This window comes from Myotis yumanensis, unplaced genomic scaffold (assembly GCF_028538775.1).
Source record: "Myotis yumanensis isolate MYYU_CA2020_CCGP unplaced genomic scaffold, mMyoYum1.0.hap1 SCAF_6, whole genome shotgun sequence".
Taxonomy (NCBI): domain Eukaryota; kingdom Metazoa; phylum Chordata; class Mammalia; order Chiroptera; family Vespertilionidae; genus Myotis; species Myotis yumanensis.
Genome location: NW_027223757.1, coordinates 22,728,398 through 22,750,002, shown reverse-complemented (window position 1 = coordinate 22,750,002; position 21,605 = coordinate 22,728,398). Strand labels below are relative to the sequence as shown.

The following is a 21,605-nucleotide window of genomic DNA, read 5'->3' as shown; positions in this document are numbered from 1 at the left end:
TCTGTTTATACAACAGTTTGCATGTGGAGACAAAACTTAATATCTCATTTGGTGGAAGAAAATGAATCTGACTAAAATATGAGCCTTTTTCAAATCCAGACTTATTCAGTCCATAGTAAGCAAGAGTGTGTGTGAAGCATAGGCATTTAGCTTAACTGCATGAAGAAAATGACTATCCATTCTTTTAAAATATTGGCGTTTTAATTTTTGAAATTTAAAAAAAAAAAAGGAGGAGGGGAGAAGAGGAGGAATTGGAGGAGAATAATCTTGTTGCAAAGTATGGAAAGACGCAAATGAGAATCAGGTGAAATTTTCAGCTAAAGTAATCCTAATATGCACTTCTGTGCCTGTTGCATATTTAGAAGACAATTACCTTGGGTTCCCATTTCCTAGGGAAGTTATATTCTGACTTAGCTGTCCTGGAAACACCCACGTCTGTTGTGTAATATTGATGAACCTGAGTTTGGAGCTGCTAGCACTGTACATCTCTGTATGAATAATAGGACACACATAAATGATTAAAACAAGGCAGCCAGAAACCCGATCTTGCCAGTCGTCTCTGGGATCAAATTCATTTATCAGCCCACCAAGGTCAGTGACCTCGATTACCCAGAGCCCAGCTACTAAAATGATTCATTGATCCATTCTCTCATTTCACTCATTTAATTGGGAGTGGGGGAAGTGAAAATATTTTCAATGAATTGACCTGTATTCAACTGTACTTAGCCTGCTGTATCCTCTAAAACACTTATTAATGGTAATGAGGAGCATCCATAGATCCCACAACAAAGGAACCATAGCTTTTCTTAGACATTTTCCTCACATTAAATAACTCGGTATCCCAAGTTTAGTCCTCTCTCTACAATTCTTCATACTATCCTAACTCAAAAGGTACGCAGGTATGTGAATTGAAAGAATATACTAGCAGATCTCAAGATTTCATTGGATTTCTATAGAGAAAATACTTATGAAGTTATTTTAAATGTGTTTATTTTTATAGTCATCAATGGATGCTGAGTAAAAACATGGAGTTAGAAATAAACGTGCTGTAATGTACCTCTACATAGTATTTTCTCCATACAGAATCTGCCAGATTTAGCAAGTAAAAAGCCAGAATGCTCTATTAAATTTAAATTTCAGTTAAACAAGTAATTATTTTAGTATAATATAGGTATTTCATGAATATTTGGGACATATTTATACTAAGAAATTATTCTTTGTTTATCTGAAATTCAAAGTTAACTGGGCATCCTGAATTTTATCTGGCAATCGTATCAATACTAGAGACATAAAATAGCCTCCAATGCATAGATAATAGTAAAATGAATGACAGGTTTTAAGTATTCATTGCCTTTCTTTCGAATATAATTTATATTTTAAATTCATATCATTTTATTTTTAATCATGACTGTGCTGGACAACTGGCTAGCACAATTCCTGAAAACTTAACAATCAGCTTTTGCGCATCTCTGACATTCTACTTGCATATAATAGTTCCACACCAGAGAGCTGGACTATGAACTCACAAGAATAGCACAGATTTTAAAGTGTACCTGAGTTCATAATATTACTATGATTTAAAAATAGCTTTTAAACACAGCTTTGTTCCATTTCACGTGAAGTACATTTCAGTGCACTGAACTCTCCCAACTCCTCTGTCACCCCCAACTCCCACCGCTGGGGAAATTCCTGTGTAATGAGGAAGAGTACACCTTGAGACTTCCTCCTTTCCATGTTTAGGGATTTCTGTGACAGCCAGTCCTCTTTAGAACTGCGTGGTTTTAATGAAAAGCTCTAACTTCAAAGTTTCTTTTTTTTTTTTTTTTTTTTTTGGTGAGATTGGAGATAAAGACCTAAAGAGAAGGTCCTTTTGTTTTTGTGTTTAGCTGAGCACATTCATCAGATATTGGCAATGAGAAGATAAGCCTTGAATTTTGTTTGGGATCAAGCTAAAAATTCTACTCTGATCCACAAAGTATTGGGATTAAGAATGTGTAGACTTGCAGTAGAGAGAAAATAAGGTTAAGATGAGCTCTAGAGAACAGACTACTGAGGAGACCCAAACAACATTTTACCTAATTTTTAAAAATTAAATAAGTAAGCCCAGCCTGTGTGGCTTGGTGGCTGAGCATCGACCTATGAAGCAGGAGGTCAGGGTTTGATTACCTTTCAGGGCACCTTTCTGGGTTGCGGGGTGTGCAGGAGGCAGCCAATCAATGACTCTCTCTCATCATTGTTGTCTCTCTCTCGCTCCCTCTCCATTTCTCTCTGAAATCAATAAAAATATATTTTAAAAATTAAATAAGTAAATAAATAAAACAGGTGTCCTTCCCTTTAGTCAAACATTACCCTCAAAGGAATTTTCAATTTTCTTTTTTATATTTGAGGCATTCTTATTTTAGAGAAAAAAAATAGTGGTGTGAATTATCACTCCATATTTATTCCTTTTTATTAAACTTGCTTTTATGTTAGGTTTTCTTCAAATAAGGAATCCTCAGTACAAATTCCACTTATACATTCATAAATGTATGTATAATCTAGTTTAATTCTCAGTGAACACCTGCCCTAAATGTTAACTTCAGTGTCCTGGGAAAACATAAAGATATATACTAAATGCAGTATTAAATACAGTAGTTTCTATTTTATGTCAGAGTCTATAACTAATAAAGATATCTACATGAAAAGTAGCAAATTTGGATACCAATACCAATAGTCAGCTACAAAGTTCTATAACATAGTTCCTTTTGTTAATTTTCTCATTGCCAAAATTTATCACAAACAGGAACAGTTATGTTTGAAGTCTCTTCTAATTTGAATGGTAACACAGTAAAGTATTCCTATAGGATCTTCATAATTGTTTATAAGCTTTATTTAGTTTTCAAACTGAAAACTAAAATAAAACTTTGACAATATTAAAAAGTTGTTATATAATTGATAATAATTGAGCTAGACAGAATGAAACTATTTTACTAGTATAACAGGTTCTTAAAAGCTTCTAACCACTTTATTAAACTATTACTGATTAGCTCATAGGTGCATCCTAAAATTATTTTTAAAGATCGCATCATTTGTCAAGCTTTCTGTATTACTTAAGACACTAAGTGGTGAAAATTAATCTTCCTAGACTTTACCTTTATAAAATTAAATGTATTCCATTTTTCTCAGTGAAATAAATGTAAAAATCAAAAAAGAAAGATGATAAATTTATTCCAAATAGACAGGTAAAACTAATTCAAAACAATAAATAAAGTGCTTTATAGATAGTGTGGAAGAAATAAAATGGTAGAAAAAATACAAGGGAAAATGAAAAGAAATTATTATATCATGTATAATACAGTATTACTGTTGCTGTTGTTATTTGCTCCTATTAAAAAAGAAATTATTGTATTTGGGACGTTGTCTCATCTCTCTATATAAAAACCTAATATGCTAAGTGTCTGACCATCTGACCATTTGGCCAGTCTCTATGACACGCACTGACCACTAGGGGGCAGACACTCCAACAGGTAGGTTAGCTTCTTGCTGGGGTCTGGCCGATCAGGACCGGGCAAGATGGGTCAGACACGCCCTGGAGCCCTCCTGCAGCTGTCTCTCCCTGGCTAACCAACCTCTAGCGGTCTCTCCCCAGCCAGGCCAAGGATCCCACTGGTGCACGAATCTGTGCACTGGGCCTCTAGCTCTTATATAACACAGGACTGTAATAGTTTCTGCTGTTGTTTTTGGCTCCTATTAATTTTTACTTAAACCTACTACAGAGGTTGTGGCATTTCCAATCACAAAGGAACGAAAAGGTCACCAAATGATAACCAAGGATCCCAAGTTCACCACCCAGCTGCATGGCTTTGGCAAGTCACCTTGCCTCTCTGGGTTTCATTTGTCTCCACTGGAAAATAGAAAATTGGAACAAATAAAAGTCTTACTTTAAAATCCTGTAACTCTGAACTCAAGCATTAAAACAGAAGAGCAGGTATCTTAAATGACTCAGCAACTTGAGTACAATTAGGATGGTGAATGGTAAGACTAAAGCAGCCCTTTTGTATTTCTGCTTCATTAGATGAAAGCCCCATTATGTTTTTCTTCAATCAAAACTTGTTAGGAATTCAGAATATTAATACATGCTAATTTAATGGAGCACCTAGGATGAAAAGTTTCATATCTTGAAGAAAGTTATCAAGAGTGGCATTTTACACGAGGAATGGATTTGTTACCCAGTCACAAGTGCTAGAAATTACACCCTTTACCAGTTTGATTTTAAGATAATATATCAACTTAAAACTCTGCAAGAGGGCATATGATTTTTCAAAATTTCTTCAGGAAGTACACTAGAAAACATTTTTAAAATTGGTGCTCTAAATAGTTCTACCTTGTTTGATGCTTTATTCCCAATCCCAAGCATAATGCAAATCCTCAATAAGTCATGAGGAAAAGAGCTGGGGAATAACGGGGACCTTGGAGAAATCTCCCAGATGAGGAAATCCTTATTTAATCTCTGCCACCTCTTACACAAGCTGCGCCCAAAAGATCACAGCCATGTTGATATTCACTGAGACTCATGTGTTTGAGACAATACACTCTCCTACCATGGTTTTTACCACCGCAGTTCAGGCGGACACTGATGAGGAAGAGGGTCCTTGACTAAGCATGTCATCTAGTCCTTGGTAATGGTGTCCTAAAGGTCCACATAGGCCAGGTGTGGCAGGTGAGAGATCTGGAGCTCAGTTTTTTTAATTCCCAGTGGAAGGAAGGAAGGAAGGAAGGAAGGAAGGAAGGAAAGAAGGAAGGAAGGAAGGAAGGAAGGAAGGAGAGGAAAGGAGGAAGGGAGGAAGAGAAAACAAAAACAGGGCTCTGTGAGATAAATTGAAATTCTGGGTAAATGTGAAGCAATTAGGAAAATAGTTCTCTTTTCCTTTGAAATTATATGGATGAATTCCAGGGGTTCATAAATTCCAGAGAAATTTTTTAATGTAGGTGTGTTTGTATAATTATAATCTAAAAAGTAGATGTTACCAGTTATGTTAATAGGTTTTCTTTGATAGTGAACTAGTCATTGAAAGCAGTTAAAAAAAAAAATAAGGTGCTTTGTAATCCAGTATTTTTCCAGCTAAAACTCTTTTAGAATTAAAGATCTTTTTTTTCTGCTTTAAAAGTTCTATGTTACTCAAGTCTAGGGAATAAAAAGCAAAAAAGTCTTAATTCATTGGTGAACTTCTTTAACATTTAATTTCTTCAATGCAGTGCATTCTTAGTCACAATAGCTTAGTGGTATTATCCTTTGGAAACAATTCCCATTTAGGAATTTATCTTGTATGAAAAATCACACAAATATATAAAGATGTGTGTTCAAGAATGTACACTGCAAAAAAAAAAACAAAAACAGGAAAATTGAGGGGGAGAAGCTCAACGATAGGGTGTTCGATAAATACATTAGAGAATTTTTATATGTTGCAATATGATGCTGTTTAAAAGAATAAGGCAGAACTGTTTTTACTGAAAGCAAAATATGTTAAAGCAATTTTTTAAAAAAGTAGTTAAAGCAGTAGATGCCAGGCCTCTCACCTTAACTCTGATTCCTGAATAAAATGACAGAGACAGCAAATGGAACCTCTGATGGATGCATAAGCCAGGGACCCAAGGGGAAGCAAGTGGCACACTCAGGAGGGTTTATTTATGAGGTATGGGTAGGTGTGGGGCAACCACAAAGAAGACTGAGGTGCCCCTGGGCTAGTCATACCAGGTGTTACAACCTGTAAGCATAAAGGAATAAGAGGAGGGAACTGAATTCAGTGGGAGAGTGTGGAAAAGGTCACCTTCAGAGGAGCAGTGACCTTTGTGGTTTTATACAGCCAGCCCAAGGCCACCCTGCATGGAGGAAGCAAGGAAATACAGAAACTGACCTTACTGTGCTCCTTTCCTCTGACCTCCTGTAGGGGCTTCCCAGTGGGCCAAGCCAGCCGGAAACCAGAGAACAAGTGAGTCTGTTACAGTCATGTGTAAGGTCTGCCTACAGGGCAGAGAAGGGTGCAGAGGGTGAGGAGCGCTGGGGTGTGGGTAGGGGTGGGAATAGAAGGTATCTGGCACAGTGAACAGAGCACACACTATTCCATATAATTTCTTTTATCCCACTTCTTACTGCCAATTACCACACTAAAAAAAATTACCTTATCACTATGGGAAATTGTCCACTTTATTTTAGTTAGCTTCAGATATAATGAGGCCAAATAATAATAATAGTAGTAGTATCAGTAAATGAAACTTTCTCAACAAACATATTAGTGAAGCATTCTTTAGGCACATTCTGAAAAATCTGAAAATAAAATAAAATATTTGTGAAGATGATTCATTCATTGCCTTTTGGATGTGACTATAGGCAGAGAGGATAATGTAGCTAGGGAAGGACCATGATGAAAGTTTTTAAAATGCATTTGAACGGCCTGTGTTACCATAGTTTGGAAAGTGAGTACTTACTTGGTTTGGTTTTGCAATTGGATTGGATGGATGGGAAAAACACTCAGAGTACAGCAGTTAATTACCTGCAATGGAACAGCGTTGCCATTTCTTGATTCTGAAACACACTGTAAATCTGTAGATGTGAAAATGTATCATCCCCCACAAGTTGGTTACCATACATAGATAATATTCAACAAATACTTATGGATCACTTACTTGGTGTCTGGCCTTATTCTTGGGGCTATTGATACCACAGTCTATAAGACAGGCTTTTGCCAAAACCGGTTTGGCTCAGTAGATGGAGCGTCGGCCTGCGGACTGAAGGGTCCCGGGTTCGATTCCGGTCAAGGGCATGTGCCTGGGTTGCGGGCACATCCCCCGTGGGAGATGTGCAGGAGGCAGCTGATCGATGTTTCTCTCCCATCGATGTTTCTAACTATCTATCTCTCTCCCTTCCTCTCTGTAAAAAATCAATAAAATATATTAAAAAAAAAAAAAGACAGGTTTTGTCACAATACTGATGAAAGCTTTGTTCAGACAAATCTTGCACAGAAGTCCATTATATTTACATAAAAGGTAGAAGATTAATAATGAAAAGAGCAAAGATGCTCAAGTTTCATTAGATGTAGGGAGCCTGGAGCCCTCTGCTTCCCATTCCCTCTGTCCTTTGGAACACAGTTCATTAGTACAAAATCACTATCCTTATAAGCTTCACACAGTATTATCATCTCAGAGGTAGGGGACCACAGTGTCTACTGGAAGGATTAGGCTCTAGTAAATCTCACAGATGTTTACCCATGATTCACATTTACTGCTCTTAGTGAGTTATTTACATTATTAAGTTTTAGGATACTCTAGTTTTATCATCCATCCATCCATTCAATAAATGAGTGCCTTCCGTATGGAAAGAGCTAAGGATACAGTGGTGAAAAGACAAGAGTCCTTGCCACAAAGATAGGTCTTAAAACCCTAATAACACAATCAATTATTAAATGGCAATTATGATGAGTGCCATGAAGGGAGGTACAGGATGCTTTTCAGAGTGTGGGTTTGTGAAGACTTCCTTTAAGAAGTGACATTTCTGCCTTGGCCAGCATGCCTCAGTGGTTGAACAGTCAACCTATGCACCAGGAGGTCCCAGTTCAATTTCGGATCAGGACACATAACCAGGTTGTGGGCTTGATCCCCAGTGGAGGCATGCAGGGGGCAGTGGATCAGTGATTTTCTCTCATCATTGATGTTTCGATCTCTCTCTTTCTACTTCTTCCTTCCTCTCTGAAATCAATAAAGAATTAAAAAAAGAAGAAGTGACATTCCTGCAGGTCACTGATTTGTAGGACTTAATTAGCCCAGGGATTGCAAACTCAAATTCCTTCAGGGCAGCAGGCAGGTAACACACAGGTATGCATCTGGCAGAGGCAAGAGTGTTGGAAACATTAAGGCCCGAGGCAGACTGGAGGAAGTTGACTGGCCTTAAGGTATTCAAATTCACACTTTAATCATCTCTGGGCTAGCCAAAGTCTGCAGCCAAAGACAGCAGAAGGCCTGGCAGGCTGCTCCTGCTCCAATGATTCAGACAGTGGGAAGAGCAGGTGCAATGGCCCTGAGGCAGGACGGAGCCTTCTGTTATAATGAACTGAAAGAGAGCATGTATTGTGGAGTGTAGGCTCAAGGAGACAGTGGCTCCAATGGGCTGGGAGAGGAGCCAGTCACTTAAGACCTCATGGGTAGGTGAGGGCTTGAGTCTTTATCCCATGTACCCTTGGATGCATTGAAAGTTTTTAAGCAGGGAAGTGAATTCATTAGACTTGTATTTTTAAAAGTTCACTTGCAATGATTGAAAGTAGACAGTTAGGAAGGTGTTGTGGTGGTTTCCCGTCTCTCCTATAATTTTTCATCTACATTATTTAAATAACTCTGTTTGTCTTCATGAAATCTTATCCCTGTATTCCTCACTCTAGATGAATACGCTGGATGCTTCCTTCTTAGTCCTGATTATGACAATGAAATTGCAGGTGTCTGAGCCCTGGAATGAAAAACCTGAAGTAAAAACTCAAGAGCTCATACACAGAATCTTCTATCTTCCAGCTGATATGACTTTGGTTCACTTACTGAAACCAAAGTGGGCAAGACAGTCTCTAGTCTCAAGAAATTCACATGACTGGGGAGAGAGATAAGCCAATAAATATTAAGTGCTGTGGTGCTAAATCTAAGTATCATGGGAACATGAAAACATGAGCCCAACCTGCCAGAGATAAAAAATCAGGTGAGGTTTTACCTGCAAACCCAAAAACTGTTGTTAGATTACTAATTTGGTTTAGTATTTTAAGAATCAATTCTTTTCTTAGAGGTTATCTCAAGCCAAGTTTTGACAATTAACAGACAAATAAATATATAAGATTATATTACTTTTGTATATAAATAACTTTCATTGTTAGTTTGTCCTTTCTTGGTGGCATTATTTTTGGTTCTTAAATAACCAAGAAGTTAAGTGCTGTGAGTCAGCAAGTCTCCATAATGTTTATTTAAAGTTGAAAACTTGAAATTAGGAAAAAATTGAGGAAGCCAGACACATTTGCTTCTCCTTTAAAAAAAAAAAAAGAAATGACAAGCTTTAGCAACTTTCATACACAGTTCAACATGATATATTTGTGTTTTGTTGTTATTGTACAAGACAAATTGGATGAGCACTGTGATGTTAAAATTAACTTATTTTTTTCAACTTATTTTTTTCATTGGTATAGTTAGGCTCCAAATTAATTTCATCCTTCTTTTTTCTCTCCCTATGACTGTGTAGAAAACATGTTCATATGACATGGATGCTACGAATAAAATACTAGGAGTAAACATCATTTCCTTCATGAAAATCACCTTTCTGAACATGATAATCATTTCTCTTTACGATGTCCCTAAATCTAGATTCAAAACTCTCTAGACTTATATTAAGATTCTATGTCATGGGTATTTCATCCTTGGGTAATTGACACAAAATCTTGTGGTGTTGGAAAATCAACTTTCATGCCGAGATTTCTGTTCATGTTCAGGGAAAGGGCTCTACCCTACAATCTCTAGGGTACTTTGCATAGTGAACTGATGACATGGATGTTTTTCTAACACAAGCATTTGCATTCACACTCCCATGAATAACGTGAAGTGCAGCTGTGGGATGGCAGATCAGTCCAGAAGTCAAACAAGGTTGCTATCATCATGCTGACTGATTCATTTTCACCATGTTGCTCCGATGTCTCAGACACAAGCCCCAACATCTGCCAAACTGCTTTTTCCCTCCAAGCGACAAAAATAAAAGAAAAGAAAATGGCGGTTGTCATCAGCCCACTTTTTACCCTGATTTATACAGTCCCTGGCAACCAGAGTATCTACATTGGGACACATTGCAATGATTGTCATAACTTTGAAACCAAATCTCTAATCTTTTCCAGAAAGATGTGTCAATACTTTGAGGATAAAAAGCATTAAAACCTGAAATTGAGATGCAAAATATATCACATCCAACTAAAAATTCTTTGAGCCAGACCATTGATAGCGTATGGAGTTATAAGTCATAATAAAATAGTGACTACTGTATGCAATGTGTTAAGACTTTTAAGTACATTATTCCATTTAATTCTTGCAACTATAAATGGTAATATAAGGGGACTGTGCTGTTTTGATGTTCAACGTGTTTTTTCTTCACATATACTAAAAGCTTAAAAGGATTAATGAAATGTGGGGTTTAGTACAGTGTCTATCAGATAGCAAACATTCAATGTATTCATTTATTCAAAAAAGTATTCATGAATAAGAGTCAAGGTTGTCTTTCAACTGGTATTTCTTCTGATGTGGCTCTTTAGATGTCTTTAAAGCAAAAAAGAAAATTTGGAGAAGCACTACTAAGATGAAAGTTCTCCTTCCTACTCTCAGAGGCCTACACATATAATACAACAAAACATCATTAGGAAAGTAAACCATGGGAAGCAGATGTGGTAGAGTGGGAAGAAGCAGAGCCCTGGTCTGATTCGCCCACCTACCTCCTACTCATGAGTCCTAGCTAGCAGCTGGCGGTCAGGTATCAGTTAGTGGGACGAGAACATTTTCCCCCAACAAGATCTAGATAGATGCTAGGGTCACATTCCAGTGGGCGGGATGGAGACCCCGAAGGCACCCAGCCAGTGTATATGGGTGACTATGGAAGGTGTGACTCAGGGCACCCAGGTGTTAGGAGCTCACCACAAGCACACCATGTCCAACCTAAGGAGGGCTGAGGCTGCCAGGGTATTCCCTGCTCTGAAAAGACTAAGATCAGTGTTTCTCTGAACCTGGACATCTCACTGGTAAAGTTAAACGCCTTAGTTTGACACCAAGGACTCTCAAGATCTTGCTCTAGCAAAACTTACCTTCAGACGTGTGCTCTACATCAACACCAAAAGGCCCATTTATGGTCCAGAAAGTGCTCCGCAGGGCCATCCACTTTCACAGGGCCATCCACTCACTCTCACTATTCTAACTACCTGGGTGCTCCATCTCCACCCACCCTCCATTACTTGTCCAAGCCTCTGCCTCCTTTAGAGCTCAGTGCCACAGAATACTCTTTGACCCACCCACCTGCAAGTCAGACATGATCTGATGGTCCTCAGAAATCTCACAGTACTTTCTTTGTATTTCACATTTACCACTTCATACCATACTTTGAATTACTATTTGTACCTGAGGCTTAATCTCCTTTATTAGGGTAGAGGCCCCTTGGAAAGTGATCAAGTCTTCTACAGTTTTGTACTAACCACAGTACCTGGGCTCAGTGCCTTAAATGAAGTGGTTATCCAATAAATGCCTATTGAGTAGATCACTGTCTATATTACTGCCTTGCCTATTCTATTGAGAGTGAATTAATTACCATAATTCAATGGTTCATATATACTTGCAAGTTATTGCCAAAGAATAACTAAAGTGGAGAACGTAGATTATTATACTACAAAGCATAAATGGTGACATGCGTATGTTTAAATTAATGAAATCTATATCCTAGTAATACTGCCTTACTAAAAGGTAATAAAAATCTATGTATTATTCATCATAGCACAGATTTTCTGAAAATTTCAAAGGAATAAGAGGAATGAGTTGAATAAAGGTGCTTGGAGACAGTAATTACAGGCTTCCTCTGAGAGCTGGTGTGCTGAGAGACAAGAAAGGCTGATCTCCTCCTGTAGTGGAAATATGTTCATATTATCCTATCATGAAATGCATTGTTTCATGACTATAGTCATCCTTGCTTTCCTGAGAGCAAAGGAGTGAGAAATTATAAAAAGGCCTGCTGTGTACTTCACCCCTCTCCTGGGACCTCCACAGGAGCCACGAGGGGAACTGCTCCCTCCCTCTACCTAGGCATTTCCTTACTGCTCCCTCCCCCTGCCTAGGCTGCTCTGCCACACTTCCTACTTTGAAAGGAGAGAAACACCAACCAAGGCACAGGAATGTTTGGATGCAGACCAGCAGGAATTCACCGTGTCATCAGCCTAGCTATCCATGAGGTCTCACTAGTTAGTTTCATTTAGCTGGTTTTTTTGTGATCTGGATAAAGTACCTTGTATGACTAAGTAAAACTGATTTCCATTCTGGAAATGAACATTTAGTTCCCATCTGATGTATTGGTAAAATCCCCATGGTTTTTGCCATCGGGAGTGTCGGTTGCCCTTGAGAGTATATATCCTGCTGCACAAGTAATGCTGGCTAAGCTCCCATAGCTACCAAGCAACCAGAGGCTCAGAAGGTGAAGCCTTCACACTGCTGCTAGAGCAGTGCTGGAGCTTTTCAGGTGCCTTCAGGTGCTCACATTCAATGACAAACAAATATATGAAAGAGGTTGCCTTGGGAAGGACCTGGGGCAGTTGGCTCTGGCTGACAATGAGATACAGCAGGGCCCTGAAGGAGAGGTAAACAGATCATTACTTTCTATTAGGGAACCTTTGCTCATTGAGTCAAGGCCAGGGATTCAGAGCATAAATGAAAACACAGGCAATTTAAATGAGGTAATCTAAAGTATAACTTTAATTAAATTATCTAAATCGAATCCCGTGTACTTTCATTCTAAAACTCTATTTCCATTAATTCCAATTACTTCCCTTTGTGTCTTTGGCTTCAGATGGATGTCAGCAATGACTACATTCAATTTCTGCCCTCTTCTCACCCTCCAGCTTTCATGGTAAAGGTGCAGCAGCCAAATATTAAGCGCCTTTAGTTCAACAGAAGAGCAGACACTAGCTAAGGACACCATCGAAATGCATGCACTTAACAAGATTGGGTTTCTTTTGTTCTTTTTGCCCAATTGGTTTTCTTGCCCCCTCACCTCTAGAAAGGTTTATATATGTTTATTCCTCATATTTTGCAAAACGTTAGCAACTTAGCTCTCATAAATTCTTTACATTTATTTTTCACCAACCTCCCACTCATAAAACTCAGTCCATCAAATTGACAGGAGCCACATCAGATAGAAAGGGCACGTCACAGCCCTCCTCTCAGCTGAAAGGCAGGTGTCCAAAAAGAAAGGGGGCAAAAAGAAAGCCAAAGCATTTTATTTGTGTGGACTGTGTGATTGTAGCACAGTAGGCCTAGCGCAAAGGGATCTCTTAAGAGCACTTTTCTGAAGAAAGCTGGGATGTGATGATAGGGAAGTCTGGCAGGTGGTCCTTCCCATCAAATGGAACCTGGTGGAATCATCATCTCAGGTAGTCACTGTTCTTAAAAGCCACGCCAGCATTATTCTTGCCCGCTATCACTCTCACAAGTGTTATTAGCCTTGCTTATGAAAGGAGATAAACATATGAGGCAAAATGGAAATTTCACAGCTTTGACTGGCTCTGTGGACATAGATTTGCTCCAGAGTAAAGTCCCAAAAATCAAATGAATGTAACCTAATGGCAAAAACATCACAGGTGGTTTTGTTATACTTTTTGGACTTTAAAGGGACTAAATTCTCCAAAGCTTTGAGGTTAGAAATTTTATGGACAAATTGAGAAAACAAGCTTTCTATAGCAATTTTGCTAACTGAATTTCCTGATGAATTCTGCTTCTAAACAGTATAAAAATATGAATTTGGGAACTGTTACTACTTCACCATTGTGTAAGGAAGATCTATCTTGTTGAGATGCTGAATCCTGGAATTCTATTTCTTTCATTTAAATTGTGAAATATAGTCAAATTTCCAGAAAAATCTCAAGCTGATAATCATGCCTACATAACCTATTCAACTTTATGATGTCATCAAATCAAGTTTTCTTGATGGTATTAGTGGTTGATTTTAATAGAATTCACTTGTATGTCATATCATAAAGCTAGCAATGGTTCTCAACATTTACTACACTAAGAATCACCTGGAAGCTTTAAAAAGTATCATGCTCAGGCATTACCCATAGTCTTTCCTGGGATGGAGCCTGGGTGTTGGAATATTTCAAAGCTCCCTTGATGACTCTAATATGCAGTGAGAGTGGAAAACCACCAAGCTATCGCCTGAAATGCAATTTTAAGAGGTGTTATGTGTGGAAACATAAAAAAGTATAATTAACTGAACTAAACTCCTAATTAACAACACTGACCTCTATCCTAGGCACTTCAAATAAATTCCTACGTATCCAAGTCTCTTAATGACCATTTTGGGGGCAAAAAGAAAGCCAAAGCATTTTATTTGTGTGGACTGTGTGATTGTAGCACAGTAGGCCTAGCGCAAAGGGATCTCTTAAGAGCACTTTTCTGAAGAAAGCTGGGATTTGATGATACGGAAGCCTGGCAGGTGGTCCCAGAGGCAGGGGAGGTGGGAGGGGGGGTGAGTTTGTGGGCTCGTGATCCACAAAAGTTCTTCACTAAAACACAGAAAGAAACAAGCCTCCCCTTAGCCTTGCAGGAGTCAGTCTTTAAAGAGATATGTGAGGCCTTCTATACCAAAAAGACACTATTATCTTTATCCAGTACCCTTCCTCTGTTGTCCACAGAGCTCAACTAATCAGTAAGAATTAAGACACTGGTGAAGTGACCGAGGTCTTCCCTTGACTTTGGCGGACTCTACTTTTGGAATCTCTACTGTGGCCGGCAGGGTTCATGGTCCTAAATGAGGTCCTCATCTGCTTCCAGGAAAGAATTGAATCAAACCCGTAGGGTTTAGCTGAGGAGTTACTGTTATTTTATGTTTCCAGGAAATTCTTTTTAGAATTAATTTGATACATCACCACACTATCAAAAATGATTTTGAGAAGTGATAGGATAGATGAAGGTCAAGTAACAGTGATTGTATATAACTTGTCATTATTATGGCATTTTTTTGTGTAGCTTCTCAAGATAGGAAGTGGGTCCTACTTAGGCCCAAGGTTCAGAAGGCAATGGCCCTTACTCTCTAGGCCATGTCAAAATCTCCTATTGAATTTGAATGTGCATTTTAAGACATACACACCCCAGGTCAAGTAGTAGATAGTCCTCAGACCCCAGAGATGGAAGATGAGCAGAGGGACCCTGTTTGTGCATTTGGAGCACAAGGACAATATCTACAGACAGTATCGGTTACCTCTGACAATGGTCTCCTGAAAATGAATAGGATCCCTTTAGGCAGGACTTTATTAATTAACTAGGGGCCCAGTACACAAATTCATGCACCTTGAAAGGAACTGTGCGCTGCGAGGCTGCAGTGGGCACAGGGGCAGGTCTCAACTCATCCTCCGTGCCCCTGTCCAGCCCCCCCCACCCCACGGCCCCTGGTCCCCTGTCTGCTGGCAGCCCTGCTCCCACCACCACTCCCACACACTGATGGAGCTGGCCCCGCTTGCACCTACTGGCGCCGAGCAATTGGGGCTGGCGCTGTCAGTGGGTGCAAGTGAGCACCGGGTGGAATCCGGGAGCAAAGAATTTTCAGTAACCACCAGAGGCTCAGCCCCATAACAGCAACTGGCACCCTGCCTTGGTCTGGTGCTCCTGCTCACCTGCTCCACCATCCCACCGGGGCCAATGCCTGCCATGTTCCGCACATGGCCCCTGGTGGTCAGCATATGTCATAGCGACCAGTTGTTCGGTTGTTCCACCATTCTGTCTATTTGCATATTAGCCTTTTATTATATAGGGTGAGCACAATATGAATATGTTTCTGAGACATTACAGCCCAGCTTAAATCTCTGAAGCAGTGGTTCTCAACCTTGGCTGCACATTAGAATCACCTGGGAATCTTGTTAAAATCCTGATTTCTGGGCCTCATCCTCCAGAAATTCTGTTTCTTTGTTACTAATGTTGTGGCCCCACCCCATAACAAAGAAACAGAATTTCCGGAGGATGAGGCCCAGAAATCAGGATTTTTAAAAAGATTCCCAGGTGATTCTAATGTGCAGCCAAGGTTGAGAACCACTGCTCTAAAGGCAACAGTAAGAAAATCATTATCTTCCACTGAGGGATGTCTGTGAAGCCCTCCCATCACCACTGCAAATTCCTTTCCCCGTGCTCCAACTCCCACCTTCCCCCAATCAAGTATTCTATGTCTCCCTCCTTGGCTATAGGACAGGAAGGCACAGCAATATCCAGTGTGGTTAACATTTTGATCCTTAACTTTTCATTAACCTACATATTGGTCACAAACACATTGTTTAGAGATCTTGCAATTTGCATTTTGAAACCTATGTCTACATATAAACCAATTTAACTTAATGGAGAGTATTATTATTGCTTTTATTATTATTGTTGTTGTTATCATGTTTTTTTTTTATGGAGAAAAGAGGAATACAGTTTTGAGTGGCTTTAACCTACGGGCACTGATAGAAATATTTGTGGATTGATTGCTTGTCAAATAAGAGATCTGATTAAATGTTTCATGTGGCATCCAATGGGACATGCTATAGACCAGGAGACTTCAGATAAAGGACCTTATTGTGTAAAAGGTCAGAATAGTGAAGAAAAAAATAGTGGTAGTGAAGAAAATGTCCATGAAGGAAATTGTTCTGTGTGAGGTAGAGAGACATAAATAGGACACTAAAGAGTTCCATAAAGCCTGCCTTCTTAATGGAAAGGTAATAGAATGGGGTCCATGAGAGCTACCCAGGGGTCACTGACAGGACAGGACAGGAGGAAGGCCACTTCCCTTGGCCCATCCCTGGTATGAGGGAAATAGATTTGGATAGGCAGAGGGATGGAGTCGAGACAGTAGTAGAGTTAGAGATCGAGATGTGAGAGAGGAGGGAGAAAGAGAGAGAGAGAGAGAGAGAGAGAGAGAGAGAGAGAGAGGATGGTAGGTGAAGCTTTCTAGAGAGAGAGAGCTAAATTCACTGAGCTCTTGCTATGGGCACTGTCAGTTACATGATGCAGGCTACCTGCACTTTAAGATAAGACACAAAAAGGTTATGTAATTTGCCCAAAACCCTACTGAGCTGAAATTCTAATAAGCTAGGCAATCTGGCTCCAGAGACTGCATACTTAACTGCTCTAGTTTAGAACAACAACAAAAAAAGATGGCTCACAAAGTAGAATGCCCTATTTTATATGCATCTTATTGTACCCCAGCCATCAAATTCATAATCATACCTAGGGAACAAATAAATGGAGACAGTTTAAAAGTGGAGATAGCTGGTTGGTGTGGCTCAGTTGTGCATCGCCCTGTGCACCAAAAGGTTGCCGGTTCAATTCCCAGTCAGGGCACAAGCCACGGTTTCTGGCTTGATTCCCAGTAGGGGGTGTGCAGGAGGCAGCTGATGGATGTTCCACTCTCACATTGATTTTTTTCTCTCTCTCTCTCTCCTTCTCTGTAAAAATAAAAATCACTGCAAAAGTCTTTAAAATAATTTTTAAAAATAGAGATAGACTTGTTTGTAAATGTGCAGATTGGAGGAATCTGGCAGCTATGAATTCAACAAAACAAAATAAAATACAACCAAAAGGCTGCTTACCACATCCTAATAATTGATCATGAGAGAACAGACATCAAAACCTGAAGTGACAATGCTTTGTTTACCCAGCCATCGACAAGAGAGTTAAAGCTGGCACTGATCTATTTCTGAGTGTTTGCTAATTAGTTTTACAACAAATGGATGCTAACAGCACTTGCTCTTTCGCTCTAAGTAAGTTATTCACGGGGGTTGATTTATGTTATTTTTTTCCCTTAACATTTCATTATAGAAGTTTTCAAACAGACAGCAAAGTTGGAGGAATTTTCCAGTGAAAGTTTGGTATACTCAGCACCTAGATTTTTCATGCCCTTTTCAGCATATTCTTTAGGAACAGCTTTCTTGATTGATCTCAGCTTCGTCTCTGAGTCATCTCACAGTGCCCAGCATGATGTTTGCTATTAGTTGAGTCATTTGGGTGAGTACTGATCATTCACTGTGCCTCAGGCAGGAATAAGTGATGAACAACTAATCAAGAGCAGAATCCAAAGAAGCAAAACAAAGAGACCTTTCATGTTGTGCATGTTATTACTGGTAAATTCTCTGTGCAAACTTATGATCAACAGTCACCTGGTGATAAAAGTTTTGAAAAAATATCAAAACTATAACATTTGCATTTTAAGCTAAAATTTCTGAGAGTTCTTTTTGTCCCTTATTGTCACTCTTTCTCTTGCTTTTCACCCAGACTGGATAATGAAGTGAGATGGAACTCACATGGTGCATAAAGGGACATTTACTCTCACATGCACTGGCCAAATAATACTAAGTGCACTTGAACTTCTTTTCCAACAGTACTCAACCCTGCAGCAGCCATTTGAACATGAAGGCCACACTTATAGACATCTTAACCCTTCTCTCTTTAGAAAACAAGTATCATCAACTGAGATCACTGGAAATACTGCAAGGACAACACACTTAAATAAATCACAGCTGTGAGAGCCATTGTCCACCTTTCAATGTGATTATTGGCTGGGTGTAGCTAAGGGTTGTTATGGGTTGAATTGTTTCCCACTGAAAAGATGTGTTGAAGTCCTAACCCCCAGAACCTCAGAATGTGTCTTATTTGGAAACAGGGTCTTTGCAGATTTAAACAAATTATGATGAGGCCATTAGAGTGAGCCTTATGAATTCAATGTGACTTGTGTCCTATAAAAAAAGGGGGGGGGGGGAATTTGTACACAACGACAGACACACACATAGGGAGAAGAGCATGAGAAGATGAAGGTAGAAGCTAGGAGAGAGGAATAGAACAAATTCTCTCGCACAGTCCTCAGATGGAACCAACCCCTTAATCTCATACTTTTCACCTCCAGAACTGTGAGACAATAAAATTCTCTTGTTTAAGCCAGCCTATTTGTCGTATTTTTTTATTGCAGCCCTAGCAAATTAATACAGGAGTGTTGGCAGGAGCTCAGAGACCATAGCTTTGAAAATACAACAAATAAATAAATAAATAAATAAATAAACAAACAAACAAACAAATGAAAATGTATGCAAGGCTGAAAGCAGTGATGAGGAAACTCCATACTATTTCCCACAGTGGCTGCACCAAAATGCATTCCTACAAACAGTGCATGAGGGTTCCCTTTTCTTCACATTCTCCCCAACACTTGTTGTTTGTTGATTTATTGATGATAACCATTCTGACAGGTATGAGGTGATATTTCATTTTTGTTTTAATTTGCATTTCTCTGATGACTAGTGACACTCAGCATCTTTTCATATGTCCATTGGCCATTTGTATGTCTATTCAGGTCTTTTGTCTATTCTTTTAATTGGATTGTTTGGTGGGTTGTTTTTTTTTGTGGGGGGGGGTTTTGGTATAGTCAAATTATTACAAAACTTCCTTGTGTAGGACTGGCTTTGAGGCATGTACTCGCCAAGCCAACCCCCTTCTCTCTCTCTCTCTCTCTCTCTCTCTCACACACACACACACACACACACACACACACCACACACACACACACACACACACACACCACATAATCTGTAACAACTATCTGGTTTCAATCAAAGGCTACAGGTTATCCTGCGCTGGAGGTATATGGGTGTGAGTAGTGGGAGAGAAACAAGTTTTCACATATAAAGACTGGATTATCATTCCATTCTTTATAGAAAATATTATAAAATTATTATCTTTTGTAGAAGCTATTGAAGACTATGCAGCCAAAAATTATTGAGAAAAGAATATTATAGAAGTGTGTCAGGCTAATAAAAACACTGTGTTGTTCTTAGGGATTTTGTAATACATATGGCATTTGCCAGCTTTTTAAGATTTATAATTCTTAGTATTTCTTTTCTCATTATAGATATTCACTTTTATACCTAGTTTGGTACTTCCTATTTGTATATTTTTCTTAAATAAGACCTATGCCAGTTGTATAAGCACTCAAAATTCTTGCAAAGAAACTAAGTATTTTAACTCCTAGTCTGACAATCCTAGCAGCCTCTCAGATCTACCCAGCCCATTGACGCGGTGTCAGAATCAAAAGTTACCATGGAGAATCTGACCAGTGGTAATTTCCACTAAGACTAGGTCTTTTTTTGTCTAATGACTTATCCATGTTGAACATTTTGATGCCAAGAGAAAAAAATTGAGCAATTCCCCTTTCCCCATCCCAAACCTCTACCCCAGTAGTTTTCCTTTACACATACACCTCTTCATTTCCTGATTCTGGTCTGGGCTTGAAGCTAAGGTACCTGAATCCTGGCAGAAAAGCTGTTATTACAATAGTTTTGACTTAACAGGAGCAGGAAATACCAACAACCTTATATGAGCTATTCCCCAATGAACATCCAACCTGAATGCATAAATGTGGGGCCCTTGCATAACTCAGGTGAGGCTCAGATGAGATAGGGACATCTGGAAACACCTTTCCTCCTAATCTTTAGAGGCCACTGGGTAGATATAGATTCTGCACCATGAAATGCTGAAATAAGGAACTGGAATAACATTTTTTTAATGCAAGCCCCTGAGAAGTAACAAATAACATTTCTATTGGGAATATTATTTCAAATACTAACTTTAATTGTCAAACAGAGGAAAAATATATAAGATTACCAACAAAAACAGAGAAGATTTAGTCTGTTGAGAAAAGGGACTATTAGATTCACTGCCCAGTCCTTGCAAAATTAAGTATTTTCATTTTAATACTCCAAAGTAAAACAAAATAAGAGTTCCTTTCCCCAGTGCATTATATGGAAGAAATAAAGAAGAGAGAGAGAGAAAGAGAGAGAGAGAGAGAGAGAGAGAGAGAGAGGTGAAAACTGCCCGATCCTCTCACAAAGACCATAAGCCAATTCAGAAAACCAATAAAGCACATACATTTCAAAACATTATTCATCTTTCTTTCAATGAAACATGTTACTAACAAACTGATGTTACCAATATCTACACTGTAAAGTTTGAAACTTCATCCTACTCTTCAATATTACCTTAAATCCTTGTCTCAGGTGTTTATGATAACTTTCTCTTCCTTCACCTTGGACACTTTCGCCATTTTCTTTTAGTTTGCAGTATTAACATAATTGTTTTGTAGTCCTGTTTACTATGCTAGTAATAGCATTCAAATGAAACACACATTTTAGAATTGGGTTGGCCCTGTTGTGACCTGCCTGATGAATCACTCTTGGTCTACTGGCCTGTGGTTTCCCAGCACTGACACAACACTATTTTTCCCCATTAATTGGAGAAGCCTGTTTATGCAGATTCAAATACATGTCTGGGCTGGGCTGTTTGAACTGCTTTGGGGAAGAGCACTAACAAAAGGCATCTGGGTAGCTAGCTCTCTCCTTGAAGTCTAGATGGGAGGGAAGCATGTGGCATGAGATTTTCAAAACAATTCCCTCTGCAGGAGGGTTGAGTTTTTTTGCTTGTATGGTTCGTTCTGAGCATAATTCCATGACTTCTATTTGCTTACCTCCCCAATATTTTGGTGTGAATGCATCTATCATGAGGATGGTCACAAAACAGAAACAGTGGCACTGGGCAGAAGGATTCTTGGAGGCTAGAAGAGATCCCACTATTATACATCTCCCACAAAGTCCTTCACTCAGAGTAAGAACTCGGGTCTGTGTCTGTCCACAGATGGTTAAATGGATGAACACACTAAGAAAGGAGCAGAAATAGGACATGTAGCTAAACTTTATGGGGAATGAGGCCCTGCCAATCTCAGAGACTTACTTAGACAAGAACCTGCTAATCTTAGTGGCATCTTGGCTTGATGGATGTGTGTCCTGGAACTGATGGAGCCCCACCAA

The 21,605-nt window shown here is 39.1% G+C and overlaps 1 long non-coding RNA gene across 3 annotated transcripts in view; it reads right to left on the bottom strand.

Moving 5' to 3' along the window:
• Positions 1-20,885, bottom strand: part of LOC139012186 (uncharacterized) — a 44,360-nt gene extending 23,475 nt beyond the window's left edge. For 2 of the 3 annotated variants that reach the window (XR_011471823.1, XR_011471824.1), the window contains exon 1: positions 20,781-20,885. This is a non-coding gene — a long non-coding RNA (uncharacterized lncRNA). Of the gene's footprint in view, positions 1-373; positions 485-20,780 lie in introns of those variants that run through there. The other variant, XR_011471825.1, reaches the window with a different exon arrangement.
• Positions 20,886-21,605: the final 720 nt, after the last annotated feature.